Source organism: Delphinus delphis, chromosome 21 (assembly GCF_949987515.2).
Source record: "Delphinus delphis chromosome 21, mDelDel1.2, whole genome shotgun sequence".
NCBI lineage: Eukaryota > Metazoa > Chordata > Mammalia > Artiodactyla > Delphinidae > Delphinus > Delphinus delphis.
In genome coordinates this window covers 534,753-557,616 of record NC_082703.1, presented here as the reverse complement: position 1 = coordinate 557,616, position 22,864 = coordinate 534,753, and the positions used below count along the sequence as shown (strand labels likewise).

The 22,864-nt window shown below is 42.5% G+C and overlaps 1 long non-coding RNA gene across 1 annotated transcript in view; it reads right to left on the bottom strand.

The window, feature by feature from the left end:
• Window positions 1-3,328: 3,328 nt before the first annotated feature.
• Window positions 3,329-22,864, bottom strand: part of LOC132417522 (uncharacterized) — a 32,941-nt gene continuing 13,405 nt past the window's right edge. Inside the window, exons 2-3 of the long non-coding RNA XR_009517862.1 lie at window positions 6,425-6,544; window positions 3,329-3,460 (exon numbers count right to left, since the gene is read on the bottom strand). This is a non-coding gene — a long non-coding RNA (uncharacterized lncRNA). The remainder of the gene's footprint in view (window positions 3,461-6,424; window positions 6,545-22,864) is intronic.

The following is a 22,864-nucleotide window of genomic DNA, read 5'->3' as shown; positions in this document are numbered from 1 at the left end:
TAACTAAGACCCTATTGCTGATCCAACAAAGGCCCTGATGCAGCCCCTACATCGTGCTCTGACAGTGTCCCCAGCTAAGGGCGTGACGCTAGGCCTCACTCAGTCCCTGTGGCTCTCTCTAAGTCAGGCTCTGACACTGTCCTTACCTGTAGCCCTGACACTGGTTCTAATTAAGGCCCTGATACTCTCAATGACTAAGGTTTTGACAGTATCCCTAGGCCATTTCCTGACACGATCCCTAAACTTTACCCTAAGCCTGTCCGGAGCAACTCTTCTGCCTCTTATGCTAACTGAAGCCCTTATGCTGTGAATACCTCAGGCCCTGAATATAGTCCCAAGGCCGTGACACTGTACCTAAGTAAGGCCTAGATGCTCATCCTAAATCCGGCCCTGACACTGTCCCTAAATATGGCCCTAACACTCCTGCTAACACAGGCCCTGACACGGTACCTAAAAGAGATACAGATGCTGGTCCTATCTAAGGCCTTGACACTGTCCCTAACTAAGGCCCTGCTGCCGTCAATATTTAAAGTCCTGACAGTATCCTGAGCTTATTATATCCTGGCCCATGTTTTATTAAGGTCCTGAAACTGTCCCAAAGTAAGCCTTGATGCTGTCCCTACGTGAGGCTGTGAGGCTGTCTCTCACACAGGTCCTGAGAATGTCTTTAAGAAACCCCTTAGGCTGTTCCTACCGAGGCCCTTATGCTGCTCCTAAGTCATGCCCTGACACTGTCCCCAGCTAAGGCCCTGACTCTAGGCCTCACTCAGTCCCTGTCGCTCTCCCTAAGTCAGGCTCTGACGCTGTCCCTACCTGAAGCCCTGACACTGGTTCTAAATTAGGCACTGATGCTCTAAGTAGCTATGGTCTTGACACTATCCTTACATCATTTCCTGAAGCTGTTCCTAGACCTTAACCGAACCTTGTCTTTAGCTAATGTCGAGTCTCTTATGCTAACTAAATCCCTGATGCTGTCCCTAACTAAGACCCTGAATTTAGTCCCGAGCCCGTGAGCCTGTCTCTAACTGAGGCCTGGAGGCTGTCCTTAACAAAGGCCCTCAACTTATCTTTAACTGAGGCCCTGACACCCTCCCTAATTAAGGACTGAGGCTGTCTCTGACTAAGGCCCTGAGTCTGTCTTTAACTACTGGCCTCACTCTTTCCCTAACAAAGGTCCTGAAACATTCCCTAAGACCCTGACACGGTCCCTAATAACTTGAGCTGTCCCTCATTAATGCCCTGATGCGGCCCATAAATGATGTACTGAAGACGGAACGAAGGTCCAGACGATGTCAGTAATGACCCAAAATGTCTCTTACTAAGGACCTCAAATTACCTCTGAGGCCCTAAAGATGTCCATAACTAAGGCCCTGACACTATCTCGAACTAAGACCCTCAAGTTATCTTTAACTGAGGCCATGACAGTGTCCCTAACAAAGAACCTGACACAGTCTCTAACTAAGGCTCTGAGTCTGTCTTTACCTAATGGCCTCACTCTTTCCCCAACTACTCCCTGATGCTGCCCCTACCCAAGGCCCTGACGGTGTGCCTAATTGCCTGAGCTGTCTTTCACTAATACCCTGACCCTGTCCATAACTAACGCCCTGATGATGTCCCTAACGAACAGCCTGAAGTGTCTCTTACTAAGGCCCTCAAGTTTTTCTCTGAGGCCCTGACACTCTCCCTAATTAGGGCCTTGACACTGTCTGTAAGTAATGGCCTGATGCAGCTCCTACCTGAGACGCTGATGCTCTCACTGAGACCTTGAAGTCTCTACCTGAGAAGCTGACACTGTCTGTAACTAATTTTCTGGCTTTTTCCTTAACTAACATCCTAATTTTGTCCCTAAATAACGCCCTGACACTGGTCCTAACTACGGCCCTGATGCTGACCCTATCTAAGGCCCTGACAATGTCCCTAATAGACTTAGATGTCCCTTACTGTTGGCCTGACCCTTTCCCTCACCAAAGCCCTGACCCTCTTCCTAACTAAGGCTGTGATGATGTCTCTACCTGAGGCACTGTCATGTCCATAATAACGGCCGACTCTTTCCTTAACACCCTGATGCTGTCCCTAATAGCCTCATGTATCTCTCAATAACGCCCTGATCCTGTCCATAACTAAGGACCTGAATATGTCCCTAAGTATGTCTCTGATGCTGTCCTTAACTAAGGCCCTGATGCTCTCTCTACGTAAGACACTGACACTATCTATAATAATGGTCTGTTTCCCTAACTAATACCCTGATGCTACCACTAATTGAGGCCATGAAGATGTCCCTAATACGCTTAGGTGTTCCTCTGTATCACCCTGATCCTGTCCATAACTAAGGCCCTGAATATGTCCCTAGGTAAGTCTCTGACGCTCTCCCTAACTAAGGCCATGATGCTGTCTCTACCTCAGAATCTGAAATTCTAATGTCCTGACTCTCCCTAACTAACATCCTGACGCTGCCCCTAAGTGAGGCCCCAACACTTGTCTTAACGAAGGACTTGCCGCTGTCCCTACCTAAAACCCTGACACTGTCTGTAACTAATGACCTGACTCTTTCCCTAACTAACACCCTAGTTTGGGCCCTAACTAACGCCCTGACACTGGTTCTAATTATGGCCATGATGCTGGCTCTAAGGCCCTGAAGATATCCCTAAGTAACTGCCTGAACTGTGTCTAACTAAGGCTCTCACGTTATCTCTAAGTGAAGCACAGACACTGTCCCTAACTTAGGCCATGATGCTGTCCCTTATAGTCTAAGCTGTCATTAAATAATGCCCTGATCCTGTCCATAAGTAAGGTCCTGAATATGTCCCTAAGTGCATCTCTGACGATGTCCTTAACAGCCTGAATCTCTTCAAGTTATTTCTGAGGCTCTGACACTGGCCCTTCCTAAGGCCTCACCCCAGGGTTGTCCCAGGCTGCTGGGCGGTTTTCTCTTGTCCTCATCTCTAGCCAGGTGCCTGCCATCGGCCACTCTAAGATTCTGCGATACAGTGGTCCCACGTGGGATGTGCCTGTGTAGGCTCACCACCGGGAGGAGAGTCATGGCCACTCCGCCCTCCAGGGAACTGCGGCTCAGGGTAGGAGCCTCTCAGCCAGTGTCTGGACACAGGGTTCTGTGTCCTTGTTTGTTGTAAATCCCTTGGAGTTATCTCTAACATTTTTGAATGGACATCCGCGCCTCTGCATATTTATAATATAAATTATTTACCACATTAAAATCCAGGAATGACATTCTTAGAACGAGCAGGAGAACACTGCATGCCCCCCCAATGATCTATTACTTGGAGAATTTAAAATTCTAATGAGAAAACACTCACTATCCTCACCCTCTTGGGCGTCAGCACAAGGCGGGAATCAGCTGCATCCTTTATTTATCCCTCTGATTTTCCAGAACCTTTCCTTCCAGGAGACATCTCTGGGCTCTTCGGGAGCTGTGAGTGGTGGCTGTCAGGTAAATCTGAGACTGAAAAGCAAGAGAAAGACAGACAGAGGAGGAGATGAGAATCGGTGACAGGGAGAAGCAGGGGCGTCCACGTTCAATCGCAGGCTGAGAGTCTGGGTTAGTCTCCAGCGAAGCTGAGGACCACCAGGGTCTGGCCCCACTGGCCTTGTCACCTGGTGTGGGGACGGGGACAGCCAAACCCCCATGGCCACTCTCAGAGAAATCAGGGAGGTGGGAGGGCACCCCTGAGAGCCGGATTGAAAATGGTCATGCTGTGAAATAATAAGATGCCCTTTCAGAAAAGTGAAAACTGTTCTCTTGGTTCTCAGAGACTTGCAAACACTCTGTGTCCTTCTGGAGGCATGCCGAAGCCTTCAGCCTTTGAGGGCAGTAATGGGAGTGCATCTGGGCTCAAAACCATCCAGCACTCACTCCCTGAGGGTGCTGAGGATGACCCGTGTCCACCCCTCGGGTGCTGTGGGGCCTGAAATCCCCTGATCACCGAGGATGGGAGGGGCCACACAGACACTCCACTGGACCACCGGTGGCCTGGCTGCTGGGCTACGGTCCTTTATCAGATACATGGTTTGCAAACATCTTGGGCCATTTTGGATGGTGGATTATCTTACTCTTTGCTCCTTTTATACACAACTGTTTTTCATTGAGGAAGTCCAATTCATCTATTTTGTCTTTTGTTGCTTGTGCTTTTGGTAGATCTAAGAAATCATGACCAAATCCAAGGTCATGAAGATTTACTCTCATGTTTTCTTCTAGGAGTTTTCTAATTTTGGTTCTTGCGTCTAGGCCTTTGGTCCATTTTGCATCTAGGCCTTTGGTTGATTTTGTATATGAGGTGGGGGGAGGTAAGGGTCCAACTTTACTCTTCTGCATGTGGGTATCCAGTTGTTCCAGAACCTGTTCTCACTGTTTGGGAGAAAATATCTGCAAATGACACGACCAACAAGGGTTTAATTCTGAAATATACAAACACCTCATACAATTCAAAAAAGAAAAAAGATCAAAAAATAGGCAGAAGGTCTAAATAGACATTTCTCCAAAGACATACAGATAGCCAATAGGCACCTGAAAAGACGTTCCACATCGCTAATTATTAGAGAATGCAAATCAAAACTACAGTGAGTTATCACCTTGTAGTAGTCAGAATGGCCATCATTAAAATGTCTAGAAATAAATGCTGGAAGGGGTGTGGAGAAAAGGGAACCCTCCTACACTACTGGTGGGAATGTAAATTGATGCAGCCGCTATGGGAAACAGTATGGAGGTTCCTCAAAACCTAAAAATAGAATTAACCATATGAACCAGCAATCTCACTCCTGGGCACACATCCAGACAAAACTATAATTCGAAAAGATACGTGCACCCCAGCATTCACAGCAGCACTCTTCACAATAGCCAAGACACGGAAGCAACCTGAATGTCCCTCAACAGATGAATGGATATTGAAGATGTGGTACATATATACAATGGAACATTACTCAGCCATAAAACAGAATGAAATAATGCCATCTGCGGCTACATGGATGGACCTAGAGATTATCATACAAAGTGAAGTCAGTCAGACAGAGAACAATAAATACCATATGATATCACTTATATGTGGATTATAAAATGAGACCCAAATGAACCTATCTACAGAACAAAAACACACTCACAAATATAGAAAACAGACTTGTGGTTGTCAAGGTGAAGACAGCGGAGAGGGATGGATTGGGAGTTTGGGATTAGTAGATGAAAATTATTATATATTGAATGGATAGACAAGGTCTTCCCGCACAGCACAGGGAACTGTATTCAATACCCTGTACTTAACCATAATGGAAAAGAATATGAAAAATATATATATATGTATGTTTGTATATATGAATCACTTTGCTGTACAGTAGAAATGAACACAACATTGTATGTCAACTATACTTTAATATCAATTAGTTTGAAGGCACTTTTATAAATTAGGTCTTATTTCTCTTGTCCTTTCATCCTGGGACAAATGTATAAGAGAAACTAACCTGGATTACTCCGGGATGAACTCGTATCACACAGAACTTTAATTGTTGGACAAACCATGAATACGAGTTACACCATGGGATGTCCTGACCCAATATGAAGTTTGTAAACCTTGTATCAAGCCTGCAGAATCCACTAAATTTGGAAATTCAAACTGAAATGAAGCCACCTATCCCATGACTTCTCCACAACTAGTTATACAACATCAATTGGAAACCATATACAATCAAATGAATGTAGACAAACAACTATAGCCTTCCTCTTTTTGCCTTTTAAATGAAGACGGTATTTAAGGTGATGTCTTGGGCCATTTCAGGGTGTTACTCAATTTCCTGTGTATCTGCCATGCACACAGGAGGTACACATGTTAGTTAACTTGTTTGTGCAACTATATGAAGGTAGTTAATACCACAAAACTGTATACGTAAAGTGAATTAAATGCTAAAGTCGTGTTTTGTATTCTTAATGACAATGAAAAAAAGTGCAGTGCTGATATTTGTTACAAAAATGAACATTGAAAATATTCTTAGTGAAAAAAGTCATACAGAAAAGGCCACCTAGATCCCATACTCATCTTGTCTGCTTCAAATCCATCAAGGTTGTCCAAATGAGGGAGAAACTCAATAATGGTTCCAGAAAAAGAAAACTGAATCAGGATGGAAAAGGACACTTTCATACAGTTGGGACAGTAGGTGAAAGTTGAAGTGGGGCTGAGTATTAAATTATAATGTGGACATCAGGATTTCTTCATTTAGGGGTTATGTGCTGGTTCCTTGGGCAAAACACACTGAGCATTTTGTATGAAGTGGCAAACGTGAGTACTTTTTGCCATTATTGCAACTTTTCAGTACATTTTAAATTACTGGGAAGTAAATTACTTTTCTAGACAACCATGTCAGTGTCATGCCAGAAAATCAGATAAGATGGACATCAAATTTTGTTATAGAGGCTAAGACTTACCCAGACCACGTTCAACCAAAGTTGTGATACTTATTTCCCTTGTCGGAGTCTGCATGGTATGAAGAGGCACCGTGGGAAGAGTATATTAGTAGCTACCATCTCTTGGGTCCTGTGGATTACCTGGGATGCAGTAGAAACTGTGAGATTTTAGTATAGCAATTTTTCACATTACTTCAAAAAATATGCTAAAAAATAAATTCAGTAAAGTTGCAAAATATGGATCAATATACACAAATCAGTTTTGTTTCTATACACTAATAATGAACCACCAGCAAGAAAAGTTAAGAAAACAATCCCATTTACAATTCCATCAAAAAGAACGAACTATTTAGCAATAAATTTAACCAACAGCATGAAAGACCTATACTCAGAAAACTAAAGCATTGATAAAGAAACTGAAAACACAATAGAAAACAATACTCCATGCTTATTCATCAGAAAAAATTACTATTATTAAAACGTTTGGGATAGGGGGAAGTTGTTGGAAGAGTAAGACACAGAGATCACCCTCCTCCCCACAGATAGACCAGAAATACATCTACACGTGGAACAACTGATACAGAACACCTACTGAACGCTGACAGAAGACCTCAGACCTCCCAAAAGGCAAGAAACTCCCCACGTACCTGGGTAAGACAAAAAAATAAATAAACAGAGACAAAAGACTAGGGACGGGCCTTGCACCGGTGGGAGGGAGCTGTGAAGGAGGAAAGGTTTCCACACACTAGGAAGCCCATTTGCGGGTGGAGACTGCGGGTGGTGGAGGGGGAAAGCTTCAGGGCTGCAGAGGAGAGTGCAGCCACAGGGGTGCGGAAGTTAAAGCGGAGAGATTCCCGCACAGAGGATCGGTGCCAACCGGCACTCACCTGCCCAATAGGCTTGTCTGCTCCCCAGCCTGGACGGGTGGGGCTGGGAGCGGAGGCTCGGGCTTCGATCCGAGCGCAGGGAGAGGACTGGGGTTGGCAGCGTGAACACAGCCTGCAGAGGACTAGTGTACCACGGCTACTCGGGAGTCCGGGGAAAACTCTGGACCTGCCAAAGAGGCAAGAGACTTTTTCTTCGCTCTTTGTTTCCTGGTGCGTGAGGAGAGGGGATTCAGAGCGCTGCTTAAAGGAGCTCCAGAGACGGGTGTGAGCCGCGGCTAAGAGCGCCAACCCCAGAGACGGGCATGAGACGCTAAGGCTACTGCTGCCACCACCAAGAAGCCTGTGTGCGAGCACAGGTCACTATCCACACCCCCCTTCCGGGGAGCCGGTGCAGCCCGCCACTGCCAGGGTCCTGGGATCCAGGGACAACTTCCCCGGGAGAACGCACGGTGCTTCTCAGGCTGGTGTAGCGTCACGGCAGCCTCTGCCGCCGCAGGCCCACCCCTCACTCCGTGCCCCTCTCTCCCCCATGGCCTGAGTGAACCTAGCCCCCCAATCAGCGGCTCTTTAACCCCGTCCTGAGCGAAGAACAGACGCCCTCTGGCGACCTACATGCAGACGCGGACCAAATCCAAAGCTGAGCCCCGGGAGCTGTGTGAACAAAGAAGAGAAAGGGAGATCTCTCCCAGCAGCCTCAGAAGCAGCGGATTAATGCTCCACGATCAACTTGATGTACCCTGCATCTGTGGAATACCTGAATAGACAACAAATCATCCCAAATTGAGGAGGTAGACTGTGAGAGCAAGATTTATGATTTTTTCCCCTTTTCCTCTTTTTGTGTGTATGTGTATGCTTCTGTGTGAGATTTTGTCTGTATAGCTTTGCTTTCACCATTTGTCCCAGGGTTCAACCTGTCCTTTTTGTTTTTTCTACTTTCTCAAAATTTTTTCTTAATAATTATTTTTTATTTTAATAACTATTTTATTTTACCTTGATTTATTTTATTTTCTATTGTCCTCTTTCTTTCTTTCATTATTTCCACTTTTTCTCTCTTTTATTCTGAGCTGTGTGGATGGAAGGCTCTTGGTGCTGCAGCCAGGAGTCAGTGATGTGCCTCTGAGGTGAGAGAGCCACCTTCAGGACACTGGTCCACAAAAGACCTCCCAGCTCCATGTAATATCAAATGGCGAAAATCTCCCAGAGATCTCCACCTCAACACCAACACCCAGCTTCACTCAACGACCAGCAAGCTACAGTGCTGGACACCCTATGCTAAACAACTAGCAAGACAGGAACACAACCCCACCCATTAGCAGAGAGGCTGCCTAAAATCATAATAAGGCCACAGACACTCCAAAACACACCACCAGACGTGGACCTGCCCACCAGAAAGACAAGATCCAGCCTCATCCACCATAACACAGGCACTAGTCCCCTCCACCAGGAAACCTACACAACCCACTGAACCAACTTTAGCCACTGGAGACAGACACCAAAAACAACAGGAACTACGAAACTGCAGGCTGCAAAAAGGAGACCCCAAACCCACTAAGATAAGCAAAATGAGAAGACAGAAAAACACACAGCAGATGAAGGAGCAAGATAAAAACCCACCAGACCTAACAAATGAAGAGGAAACAGGCAGTCTACCTGAAAAAGAATTCAGAATAATGATAGTAAAGATGATCCAAAATCTTGGAAATAGAATAGAGAAAATGCAAGAAACATTTAACAAGGACCTAGAAGAACTAAAGAGGACACAAGCAATGACGAACAACACAATAAATGAAATTAAAAATACTCTAGATGGGATCAATAGCAGAATAACTGAGGCAGAAGAACGGATAAGTGACCTGGAAGATAAAATAGGGGAAATAACTACTGCAGAGCAGAATAAAGAAAAAAGAATGAAAAGAACTGAGGACAGTCTCAGAGACCTCTGGGACAACATTAAACACACCAACATTTGAATTATAGGGGTTCCAGAAGAAGAGAAAAAAGAAAGGGACTGAGAAAATATTTGAAGAGATTATAGTTGAAAACTTCCCTAATATGGGAAAGGAAATAGTTAATCAAGTCCAGGAAGCACAGAGAGTCCCATACAGGATAAATCCAAGGAGAAACACACCAAGGCACATATTAATCAAACTGTCAAAAATTAAATACAAAGAAAACATATTAAAAGCAGCAAGGGAAAAACAACAAATAACACACAAGGGAATCCCCATAAGGTTAACAGCTGATCTTTCAGCAGAAACTCTGCAAGCCAGAAGGGACTGGCAGAACATATTTAAAGTGATGAAGGAGAAAAACCTACAACCAAGATTACTCTAGCCAGCAAGGGTCTCATTCAGATTTGATGGAGAAATTACAATCTTTACAGACAAGCAAAGGCTGAGAGAGTTCAGCACCACCAAACCAACTTTACAGCAAATGCTAAAGGATCCTCTCTAGACAAGAAACACAAGAGAAGGAAAATACCTATAATAACGAACCCAAAACAATTTAGAAAATGGGAATAGGAACATACATATCGATAATTACCTTAAATGTAAATGGACTAAATGCTCCCACCAAAAGCCACAGACTGGCTGAATGGATACAAAAACAAGACCCATATATATGTTGTCTACAAGACACCCACTTCAGACCTAGAGACACATACAGACAGAAAGTGAGGGGATGGAAAAAGATATTCCATGCAAATGGAAACCAAAAGAAAGCTGGAGTAGCAATTCTCATATCAGACAAAATAGACTTTAAAATAAAGACTAGTACAAGAGACAAAGAAGGACACTACATAATGATCAAGGGATCAATCCAAGAAGAAGATATAACAATTGTAAATATTTATGCACCCAACATAGGAGCACCTCAATACATAAGGCAAATACTAACAGCCATAAAAGGGGAAATCGACAGTAACACATTCATAGTAGGGGACTTTAACACCCCACTTTCACCAATGAACAGATCATCCAAAATGAAAATAAATAAGGAAACACAAGCTTTAAATGATACATTAAACAAGATGGACTTCACTGATATTTATAGGACATTCCATCCTAAAACAACAGAATACACATTTTTCTCAAGTGCTCATGGAACATTCTCCAGGATAGATCATATCCTGGGTCACAAATGAAGACTCAGTAAATTTAAGAAAACTGAAATTGTATCAAGTATCTTTTCTGACCACAAAGCTATGAGACTAGATATCAATTACAGGAAAAGATCTGCAAAAAAATACAAACACACAGAGGCTAAATAATACACTACTTAATAGCTAACTGATCACTGAAGATATCAAAGAGGAAATCAAAAAATACCTAGAAACAAATGACAGTGGAGACACGATGACCCAAAATCTATGGGATGCAGCAGAAGTAGTTCTAAGGGAGAAGTTTATAGCAATACAATCCTACCTTAAGAAACAGGAAACACCTCAAATAAACAACCTAACCTTGCACCTAAAGCAATTAGAGAAAGAAGAACAAAAAAAAACCCCAAAGTTAGCAGAAGGAAAGAAATCATAAAGATCAGATCAGAAATAAATGAAAAAGAAATGAAGGAAATGATAGCAAAGATCAATAAAACTAAAAGCTGGTTCTTTGAGAAGATAAACAAAATTGATAAACAATTAGCGAGAATCATCAAGAAAATGAGGGAGAAGACTCAAATCAATAGAATTAGAAATGAAAAAGGAGAAGTAACAACTGACACTGCAGAAATAAAAGAGATCATGAGAGATTACTACAAGCAACTCTATGCCAATAAAATGGACAACCTGGAAGAAATGGACAAATTCTTAGAAATGCACAACCTGCCAAGACTGAATCAGGAAGAAATAGAAAATATGAACAGACCAATCACAAGCACTGAAATTGAAACTGTGATTAAAAATCTTCTAAGAAACAAAAGCCAGGGACCAGATGGCTTCACAGGCGAATTCTATCAAACATTTAGAAAAGAGCTAACACCTATCCTTCTCAAACTCTTCCAAAATATAGCAGAAGGAGGAACACTCCCAAATTCATTCTACGAGGCCACAATAACCCCGATACCAAAACCAGAAAAGGATGTCACAAAGAAAGAAAATGACAGGCCAATATCACTGATGAACATAGATGCAAAAATCCTCAACAAAACACTAGCAAACAGAATCCAACAGCACATTAAAAGGATCCTACACCATGATCAAGTGGGGTTTATTCCAGGAATGCAAGGATTCTTCAATATACGCGAATCTATCAATGTGATACACCATATTAACAAATTGAAGGAGAAAAACCATATGATCATCTCAATAGATGCAGAGAAAGCTTTTGACAAAATTCAACACCCATTTATGATTAAAACCCTCCAGAGAGTAGGCATAGAGGGAACTTTCCTCAACATAATAAAGGCCATATATGACAAACCCACAGCCAACGTCTTCCTCAATGGTGAAAAACTGAAAGTACTTCCACTCAGATCAGGAACAAGACAAGGTTGCCCACTCTCACCACTCTTACTCAACATAGTTTTGGAAGTTTTAGCCACAGCAATCAGAGAAGAAAAAGAAATAAAAGAAATCCAAATCGGAAAAGAAGTAAAGCTGTCACTGTTTGTAAATGACATGATACTATACATAGAGAATCCTAAAGATGCTACCAAAAAACCACTAGAGCTAATCAATGAATTTGGTAAAGCAGCAGGACACAAAATTAATGCACAGAAGTCTCTGGCTTTCCTACACACTAATGATGAAAATATCTGAAAGTAAAATCAAGAAAACACTCCCATTTACCATTGCAACAAAAAGAATAAAATATCTAGGAATAAACCTACCTAAGGAGAAAAAAGACCTGTATGCAGAAAATTATAAGACACTGATGAAAGAAATTAAGGATGATACAAAGAGATGGAGAGATATACCATGTTCTTGGTTAGGAAGAATCAACATTGTGAAAATGACTCTACTACCCAAAGCAATCTACAGATTCAATGCAATCCCTATCAAACAACCACTGGCATTTTTCACAGAACTAGAACAAAAAATTTCACAACTTGTATGGAAACATAAAAGACCCTGAATAGCCAAAGCAATCTTGAGAACGAAAAACGGAGCTGGAGGAATCAGGCTCCCTGACTTCAGACTCTACTACAAAACTACAGTAATCAAGACAGTATGGTACTGGCACAAAACCGGAAAGATAGATCAATGGAACAGGATAGAAAGCCCAGAGATAAACCCATGCACATATGGTCACCTTATCTTTGATAAAGGAGGCAGGAATGTACTGTGGAGAAAGGACAGCCTCTTCAATAAGTGGTGCTAGGAAAACTGGACAGGTACATATAAAAGTATGAGATAATATCACTCCCTATCACCATACATAAAAATAAGCTCAAAATGGATGAAAGACCTAAATGTAAGGCCAGAAGCTATCAAACTCTTAAAGGAAAACATAGGCAGAACACTCTATGACATAAATCACAGCAAGATCCTTTTTGACCCACCTCCTAGAGAAATGGAAATAAAAACAAAAATAAACAAATGGGACCTAATGAAACTTCAAAGCTTTTGCACAGCAAAGGAAACTATAAACGGGACCAAAAGACAACCCTCAGAATGGGAGAAAATATTTGCAAATGAAGCAACTGAAAAAGGATTAATCTCCAAAATTTACCAGCAGCTCATGCAGCTCAGTAAGAAAAAAAAACAAACAACCCAATCCAAAATTGGGCAGAAGACCTAAATAGACATTTCTCCAAAGAAGATATACAGACTGCCAACAAACACATGAAAGAATGCACAACACCATTAATCGTTAGAGAAATGCAAATCAAAACTAGAATGAGATACCATCTCATACCAGTCAGAATGGCCATCACCAAAAAAATCTAGAAACAATAAATGCTGGAGAGGGTGTGGAGAAAAGGGAACACTCTTGCACTGCTGGTGGGAATGTGAATTGGTTCAGCCACTATGGAGAACAGTATGGAGGTTCCTTAAAAAACTACAAATAGAGCTACCATATGACCCAGCAATCCCACTACTGGGCATATACCCTGAGAAAACCATAATTCAAAAAGAGTCATGTACCAAAATGCTCATTGCAGCTCTGTTTACAATAGCCAGGAGATGGAAACAACCTAAGTGTCCATCATCGGATGTATGGATAAAGAAGATGTGGCACATATATATAGTGGAAAATTACTCAGCCATAAAAAAAATGAAACTGAGCGATCTGTAATGAGCTGGATGGACCTAGAGTCTGTCATAGAGAGTGAAGTAAGTCAGAAGGAGAAAGACAAATACCGTATGCTGACATATATATATGGAACTTAAGAAAAAAAAATATGATGAAGAACCTAGGGGTAAGACAGGAATAAAGACACAGACCTACTAGAGAATGGACTTGAGGATATGGGGAGGGGGAAAGGTAAGCTGTGACAAAGTGAGAGAGTGGCATGGACATATATACACTACCAAGCGTAAAACGGATAGCTAGTGGGAAGCAGCCGCATAGCACAGGGAGATCAGCTCGGTGCTTTGTGACCACCTAGAGGGGTGGGATAGGGAGGGTGGGAGGGAGGGAGACGCAAGAGGGAAGAGATATGGGAACATATGTATAACTGATTCACCTTGTTATAAAGCAGAATCTAAAACACCATTGTAAAGCAATTATACTCCAATAAAGATGTTAAAAAAAAAAGTTTATTCTACCTAAAGCAATCAACAGACAGTGCCAGGAAAAGTAGACACCAGTCTCCAAAGAACGACACTGGTCACCATTTACACTGCACATAAAACTAAAAGTGCACAGTATTCCACATTAAACCCTTTCTCTCCTGAGTCCCCTGAAGATGCACCCCACCCAGCCAGCAGTCAGCTGCACAGGAAGATTCTCCACACTTGCTCATTTTTTCCTCTTTTGGAGTCTCCTCACCAGTGGTTCCTGAGAAAACCCAGCTCCTGTCTGTGTGGACAATGCCTCATGGTCCGGAAACTTAGGCCCTGACAGGAGACAAAGATCCTGTCTGCTTGTCACAGAGCAAAGTCTGTGGGCAGGGTGCACCTGTGCCCCCACGGTCACACAGGTGGGTTCGGCGCCCCCTGTGGGATGTGAGAAAAGTGCCGAGAGTGCCGCACTCACAAACCCAGAGGCCTCATCTGGGAGGCAGTTCTGCTGTATATACTAAGTTTGGAAATCCAAACTGAAATGGAGCCAAGTATCTCACTGTATCTTCTCAAAAGATGGTTAAGGAGCAATTAATTACAAACCATATGTAATGAAATGAATGTAGACACAAACTTTACAACTTAAACCAAAATTCACTCAAAATGCCCATAGCCAAATTTAAATTACCAAACTATAAAAATCCTAGGGAAAAAAAAAGATAATCTACATGACTTTGGGTCTGGTGACCTTATTCAGAAAACCAGAAGACAAACCACAAACTGCAAGAAACTATTTCCAAAACACATATCTGATAAAGGATTTGTACTCAAATTATGCCAACAACGCCATTAAAATCTGGTAAAGATTGAAACACACACCTGGCCCAAGAAGATAAACAGGCAGTAAATAAGCATACAAGAATAAACTCAAGATGCTGGTGGAATGCATGTACAACCAACTTTGAAAGACAGTTTGGCAGATTTTTCCAAATCAAAAAGTCTCACCTTAGGATCCAAGAAGTGTACCTCTTGTATTTAGACAACTGCTTTGAAAAACTGTATTCAAACCAAAACTAGCATCAAGTAATGCACAGCAGCTCTATTCATAATGGTTAAAAACTTAAAGATATCAGGATGTCCTTCTGTAGATGAATTCATAAGCAAATTAGGGCACATACATGTCAAGAGGAGCAGAATACACCACCCCAAAATATGCCCATTTGACAAAAGGATTATTTTGGACTGATTAATTTAAGAAACAGCAGACCCAGGAGAATCTTTCAAAACCAAGTAGAAAATGCCCTTTTAGGAGGTAAATTTACATTTATTAAGGATATCTCCATTTGTAACGGTATGTCCCTCTCTGGACCAGGAATTGAATGATGACTAAATATCAAGAAAAGCTTGTTGGGACTTCCCTGCTGGTCCAGTGGTTAACACCCCATGTTCCCAATGCAGGGGACCAGGGTTCAATCCCTGGTCAGGGAACTAGATCCCGCATGCTGCAATTAAGAGCCCGCATGCCGCAACTAAAGATTCCACAGGCCGCAACTAAGACCCGGTGCAGCCAAATAAATGTTTTTTTTTAAAAAAAAAAAAGCTTGTAAATGAAATAGGCCTGGATGTAAATCTGTGTAACAACCTTACCCTTGTTTACTGGGCTTTGCCTAATAACATCCCTTAAATGGCTGCCTCCATTCCCTAACATATTTTTTTTGTTCTCAGCAGAAGTATTTAAGGTAATGGCTTGGGCCATTTCAGGGAGTGACTCAGTTCCTGGGTATCTTTCAAGTATACAGGAGGTATGCATGGTATACATTAAACTTCTGATTGTTTTCTCCAGTTCGTCTCTTTTCAATTACAAGGGGGATCTCAACAAAGAACATAGAAGTGTAGAGGGAAAATTATTTTTCCTCTCATATATATGCAGTGCAATAGTATTCAGAGATATAAAGGAATGGATCATCAACCCGTGCCCCCCCCCCCAAAAATAATACTGCATCCAACACTTACATTGCTAAGTGAAAGAATCCAGTCTGAAGTGCTACACAGTGTATGACCTCATTTATATGACATTCTAGAAAAGGCAAAACTGACATGGTAAACAGTTTACAGAATATGTGGTTGAAAGAGTCCATATGATACTTCAGTGGTGAATACCTGTCACTGCATTTGGCTATACCCACAGATTTTTACAACCCAACAAGTAATTTACAATCTATTCAAACTTAGCTACTTAGGATATGGGAGTGTCAAAGACTGGGATACAGAATGTAACAAAGAATCTAACTGATTCAGAAATGTATGAAAAAACTCACAGTTGGTAGTGGGACAAATGGGCTGACCTAAGTTAACTTTGGAACCGTACAGAATCTTTAGGCCAAAGACAAAATGTGCCATACATACACAGTGGACTCTATGTTCTTTCCCATGAGGGGTAGCAGCTAACAGTACTGAAACTACTATATCAGTCATCAAATGGAACAAGCACTGAATTTAATAAATGACAAATGGTGGAAGCCAGGTTTCTTACCAATGGAGTTGGATGTTACAGTCAAACAAAGGGAGAAGGTTACAATATCCATGTCATAACAGATCTGCTTGGAGATACCAGTATAAACTATCTTTAGCCTACACATAGTTCCACATGGAAATCTTTGTAATTATGTGTATATGCATAGGCTGGGATACATGCATATATTTCTATGTACTGTCAGCTGAGCATATTTAGCTCCCACATGTAAGTTTTTAATACCATTCTCTAATAAAAGGAACAAGGGCTCTTTGAAGAAAGGGCTGATGGTAGGACTGAGACAGTAAATATATGAAGCAGGATAATCTTAAAATATCAGAAAGTAAAGAAGTACCAAAATTTTTTTAAACCCACAAAAGAAAAAATATGTAAAATGAAAACAAGAGCAAATGGAAGAAGCTCTCAACAGCCAAAGCAAGAATGAACTAAGCAGTCTAATAATGTAGTGCTGGATTATAACCAAAAGTTTACAATAATTATTCACGTGTCCAAACTGGTATAAATAAATTACATAGTTTTTGATGAATGGTGTTAAATAGAAATCTCCTATGCAGAAAACTTCTAAACAATGTGTATAGCAAGTCAGCTGTCCATCAAGGATGTGAAGCTAACCCCTCTCTCCTCAAGTGTGGCTTCTGCATTATGACTGCCTCCTACATAAGACACACAGGATGGACATGGGAAAAAATTAACCTCACTGTGGGAAAACCTGACAAACATTACCTCAGCTAGGTGACCAAAATTAAGAATATAAGGGAGAAGTTCCCTTAAGAGCCTGTCTTCTTGATATATAGTGAAGAGGAAGCACTTCACATCTGTGGTCTGCTTTTGCAAAGCCAAGTCTAACCACGACAAAACCACCAAGCAAATCCCAGTGCCCGGCAGTCTATACAATACCTGAGCAGCCCTCCTCCACGCTGTCAAGGTCTTGGAAACAAGGAGAATCTGACCAACTGTCAGAGCCCAGAAGAGACTAAACAGACATGATGACCCCATGTCCTCTGAGACCCTGGAACAAGGAAAGGTATAACAAAGGGAACGTGAATAGAGACTTCAGTTAATAGTAAAGTATCAGTATATTGTTCATTATTTGTCATGATTCTGTAGAAAATTAGACAGGAACAATTAAACGTCAAAATAAGAGAGACCTACTGTAACAAATTGGAAATCTAGAGGAAAAGGGGGATTTCTTTGTAAAAGCACATTACCAAAATGGACCCTACATGAAGGAAAACACAAAAAGGCCAATTAACCACTGAGGAAACTCTTCCCCTACTGGCTATCCTATCACTGTTCCAGGCTTTCCCTCTCCCGGGACAGGGAAGGAGCAGGGACAGAGTTGTTTGCCAGCTCCCCTAGTTTATGACCCCAACCAGTGTCTTCACCTACCCCAGCCATGCCTACCCAGTGAGGACACCTGAGGAAGGGTCAGGGATTATTGACTCAGATGTATCAACCAGGACTTTTTCTTTTACCAGTGACTGGACACACTTACGGAAATAAAATAAATTAGTATTTATTGTAAGGGTAGAAATACGTTAATACTTACAAGTGGCAAGTTGAAGAATGGGTTTGGACCTAGCAGGTCCACGGGCTCACACTGTCTCAGTGTGACCTTGTTTCTCTCCAAACCTTTGTCCCGCTCAGTGCCTTTGGGGGACCCCATTCATAGGCACAGGCTCTCTCACTGCACTTGGGCCAACAGCAGTTCTAGGCTGACAACCACTCACCATCCATTTTCCGAGAAAGAGTTTCTCCTTTTCTTGGATTCCAAGAAAGTCATGGTTTTAAATGCCTTTGATCTGGCTTGGGTTGCATTCTTATCCTTGACCGATCACCAGAAGATGGAAAATGGGACTGGCTAGATGTGGGTTGTAAACCCATCTTCGAGCTGGGTGGAATATCGGGCCATCCTTCTGCAAATCTTTGGACTGGAAGCAGGTGACATGTAATTCCCAAAGGAAAACTGAGGCACTTGGGCCTGAGAACAGTGGCTGGCTGGGAGGAAGCAACAGATTCTATGTCAATGACAGCTCACTGCACAGCACGGAATCTGACACAAAAGGAAGAAAGGGGTTCACTTAGGGTCAGGGGCTGCAGCGACTCACCCAGTGCTCTTACTGTCCCTCCCAAGACTGCAAAAAGTTCTTTCACTTGCTGAAAAGTCAGGATCATTGGTGGTGGTAAACTCAAGTCTCTTTCCTTGGGCATCAGGTCCTCACATCTCAGAGGCTGGCCCAGAACAGCCCATGTGTCCTGAGAAGACACACAGACCTCATTCCTGCCCCTGAGAAGTGGGAGCCCTGAGTTATGCCATCTCCCTGGCCATATTAATTGCCCATCCCTGAAAAACAATACTGCTCCTTTTCCAGTTTCTTCTCTCTCCTTTACTAAGAGGAAGAAACCAAATGCTAAGGTGGTAAGGACACTTGAGCAATGAAGTAACGGGAGGCTCGAGAATTATTCCATGCCATGGAACCCATAATTGGCAGGCTTTCCAGAGGCCACATGGATGCATATGGCTCTCCAAGACAATGGCAGTGGCAGTGTAAACCTCACACTGGGAGGTCCAGTTGCTCCCATATCTTTGATTCTTAATGAATATGCATGTCAAAAGTTTCTAACGACTGAAAGGACAGAGGATTGCAGGGCCATGGTCTGCTGCATGGGTGTTGCGTCAGGGCCACACTCCAATGTCTAGAGGATTACTACCTCTCTTGGCAGCCTATGAGGCCGTGAGCAGGATGCCTTTTTCTCAGCCACGTGCATGTTGGTGGTTGAAACTTCTCAAAGGAATGTCTACACTGCCCAGGTAGCTCTTGAACTGCCCAGCATCATGGTCAGCTCCATAGCTGTACATGAGGGCATGACAATGCCCAGGCTGGACTGAGCTAGAGGACCACAGATCCCTGCCTGGATAGTCAGAGGTCGAGGGATGTCCTGCCTGAGACTTGATCATCTATGCATGCCCACTCAGATGGGACAAAGGATGCCTCCAGTGCCAGGAGGGCCCCAGCAGCCCTCAAGAAGGCAGCATCTGGGGGCTGGCAGGTCACTGCACCCAGTCCTGTATAAATCCACACATGTCCACTGAGTGCCCTCCTGTCTGGGCTGTGCTGGAACCTGGGGCTGCCCAGGCAGAGTAGGGCCAGCATCACCCTTCCCAGGTAGGAGGGCAGAAGGAAACCATGCATGACTTCTGACATCCTCCCCAATCCTTGACAGAGGTCGAGTTGGATAAGAAACAGTCCTAGACAAGAACAGACAGTTCATTCTTCTCTCAGAGCCCAGGACTGGGGGAAGGGAGGCCAGAAAAACAGTTATTGACCTCAGCTCCCTGACTCCTGTTTGACCCTGGGCAAGTCCTACCCATTCTGGAGGCTTCACAGAGAAGGAGAGGGGAGGACAATGAGGGCCAATTGTGCTTAAACCTAACTCTAACCTTTACCCTAAGAACCCTAACCTCTAACTGTAACCCCCTAACAACCCTAGCGCCAGACCCCTAGACCCTCATCACTGACCCCTAAACTCTAATCCCTGACCCTTTAACCACAACCCTCTACCATGACTCTCCAACGATGACCCATAACCCTAAACCGTGACCGCTGAACCCTCACACTGACTCAGCCCCAGGCCTAAAACCTGGCCTAGTGGGCGCCGAGGGATGACTGAATGAACTCTCAAATAAACCGAGGAATTAAATCTTCCCGACCATGAATTTAGCAATGGTTTCTTAGATTTGACAGTAAAGCATAAGAAATGAAAGAAAAAAATAGATAAATTGGATTTCCTCAAAATTACAAACCTTTGTGCATCAAAAGAGGTTATCCAGAAAGTAAAAAGACAGCCCACAGAATGGAAGACAATATGGGCACATTATATCTCTCATAAGACTCTTTACCTAGAACGTACCCAGGACTTTTCCAACTCATCAACAAAAAGACAAACAATACAATTTTTGAAACAGACAAATAACTTGCATGGACTGCTCTCCAGGCAAGACATACAAATGGTCAACAAGGACATGAAAAGATGTCAAATGTCAAGAGTCATGATGAAAATGCAAATTAAGGCCACAGTGTGATGCCCCTTCACACACACTAGAATAAAAATAAAATTTTAAATAAATTTTAAAATATGGAAATAAAAATAACAAACGGCAACAATGCAGAGAAATTGGAACTCTTAAAAGTTACTTATGGAGATGTACAATGGTGCAGTCTATGTGTACAAACCTTTAGCATTTACTCAAAAATATAAAATATAATTACCATGTGGTTCAACAACTTCACTCCTAGATATATAACAAAAAAATGGAAAACAGGCATTCAAACAAAAACTTGCACACCAGTTATTCATAGCAGCACTGTTCACAATAGCCCAGGGTAGGAAAGATTTAAATGTCCATCAGCAGGTAAACGGATAAGCAAAATAAGGTAGATCCATAAGCTGCATTATTCTGTCATATAAAGGAATACAGTAAAATTATACAGCCGCTGTGGAAAACTGTATGGTGGCTCCTCAAAAACATGGAAAATGTATGATCCCTTGATTCCACTCCGGGGTGTACACCCAGAATATTAGAAAGCAAGGACTGGAACAGATATCTGTACCCCATATTCATAGCAACATTATTCACAATAGCCAAAAGGTGGAAGCAACACAACACATTCTTCAACAGATGAATGGATAAGTACAGTGTAGTATATACGCAATGGAATACGATTCAACCTTTAAAACTAAGGTAATTCTCACACATGCTACAATGTGGATGAACCCTGAAGTCATTATGCTAAGTGAAACCAGCCAGACACAAAAAGGACAAACGTTCTATGATTCCACTAGTATGAGGTATCCAGATAAGTCAAATCCAAAGACAAAGTAGAATAAGGTTGCCAGGGGTTGAGGTGAGTTAGTGTTTAATGGCTACGGTTTCACATGGGGAAAATAAAGTTCTGGAGATGGATGGTGAGGATATTTTTACAACAATGTGAATGTACTTAAGGCCATAGAACTCTATACTTACAAATGGTTTAAATGGGGCTTTCCTCGTGGCACAGTGGTTAAGAATCCGCCTGCCAATTGCAGGACACACGGGTTCAAGCGCTGGTCCTGGAAGATCCTGCATGCCGCAGAGCAACTAAGCTCGTGAGCCACAGCTATTGAGCCCTCGTGCCACAGCTACTGAAACCCGTGCGCCTAGAGCCCGTGCTCCGTAACGAGAGAAGCCACCGCAATGAGGAGCCTGCACACGGCAATGAAGAGTAGCCCCCGCTGGCCGCAACTAGAGAAAGCCTGCGTGTAGCCAAAGAATAGAAAATAATTTTTTTAAAAAGCTTTTAAAAAATGGTTTAAATGGCAAATGTTATGTGTTTTTAATCACAATGGAAAAAATGAATGAAATAATGATCAATGTTACAGTGCGGATAAACAGTGAAAACATCCTAAGTGAAAGAAGCCATACAGAAAAACCACCCAGATCATGCTCATCTTGTACACTTTCAATCCAGCAAGGTTTTTAAAGTGAGGAAAAGCCCTAGTGATGGTTCCAAGAAGAGAAAACTGGATTCGAATAGCAAACTACATTTCCACAAAGCTGGGGCAGCTGGTGAAAGTTGAAGTGGGTCCGTCGATAGGATTATAATGTGGAAACCTTAATTATTCCTCACTTTGGGGTTATGTGCTGGCTCCCTGGGAGAGTGGCCCTCCCACTCTCACAGGGTAAAACAAACTGGAGTATTTTGTGAAGATGGAAAACTTTATACTGCTATTTAAAGTCTTTTATACACTTGAAATTTACTAGAAAATAAAGTACTTATCAAAACAACCACGTCATACCACGTCAGAAATACAGACATCAAACTCTGTTATAGAGGCCAAGCCCTACCAAGATCCAGTTCACCCACAGTGGGGATGCTAATCACCCTTGTAGGAGTCCACATACTACAAGAGGCACCATGGGAAGATTATATTCGGAGCCACTATATCTTGGGTGCTGTGGATGACCTGGATGTAGATGAAACAGTGGGATTTCTGAATTCTAGTTCTCCACATTCAACCACCAAAAAACTGTTACAACTAAAAAATGAATTCAGTAAAGCTGCAGTATACAAAAAAAAAGAGAGAAATCAATGCACAAAAATCATTTGTGATTCTATACACTGATAATGAACCATCAGAAAAAGAATTTTAAAGAAATCCCACTTACAGTTGCATCCAAAAAGATAGCTAGGAGTAAATTTAACCAAGGACATGAAGGACCGGCACACTGAAAACTGGAAGACACTGATAGAGGACACTGAACAGACGAAAATAAATGGAGGGGCTTCCCTGGTGGCGCAGTGGTTGAGAGTCCGCCTGCCGATGCAGGGGAC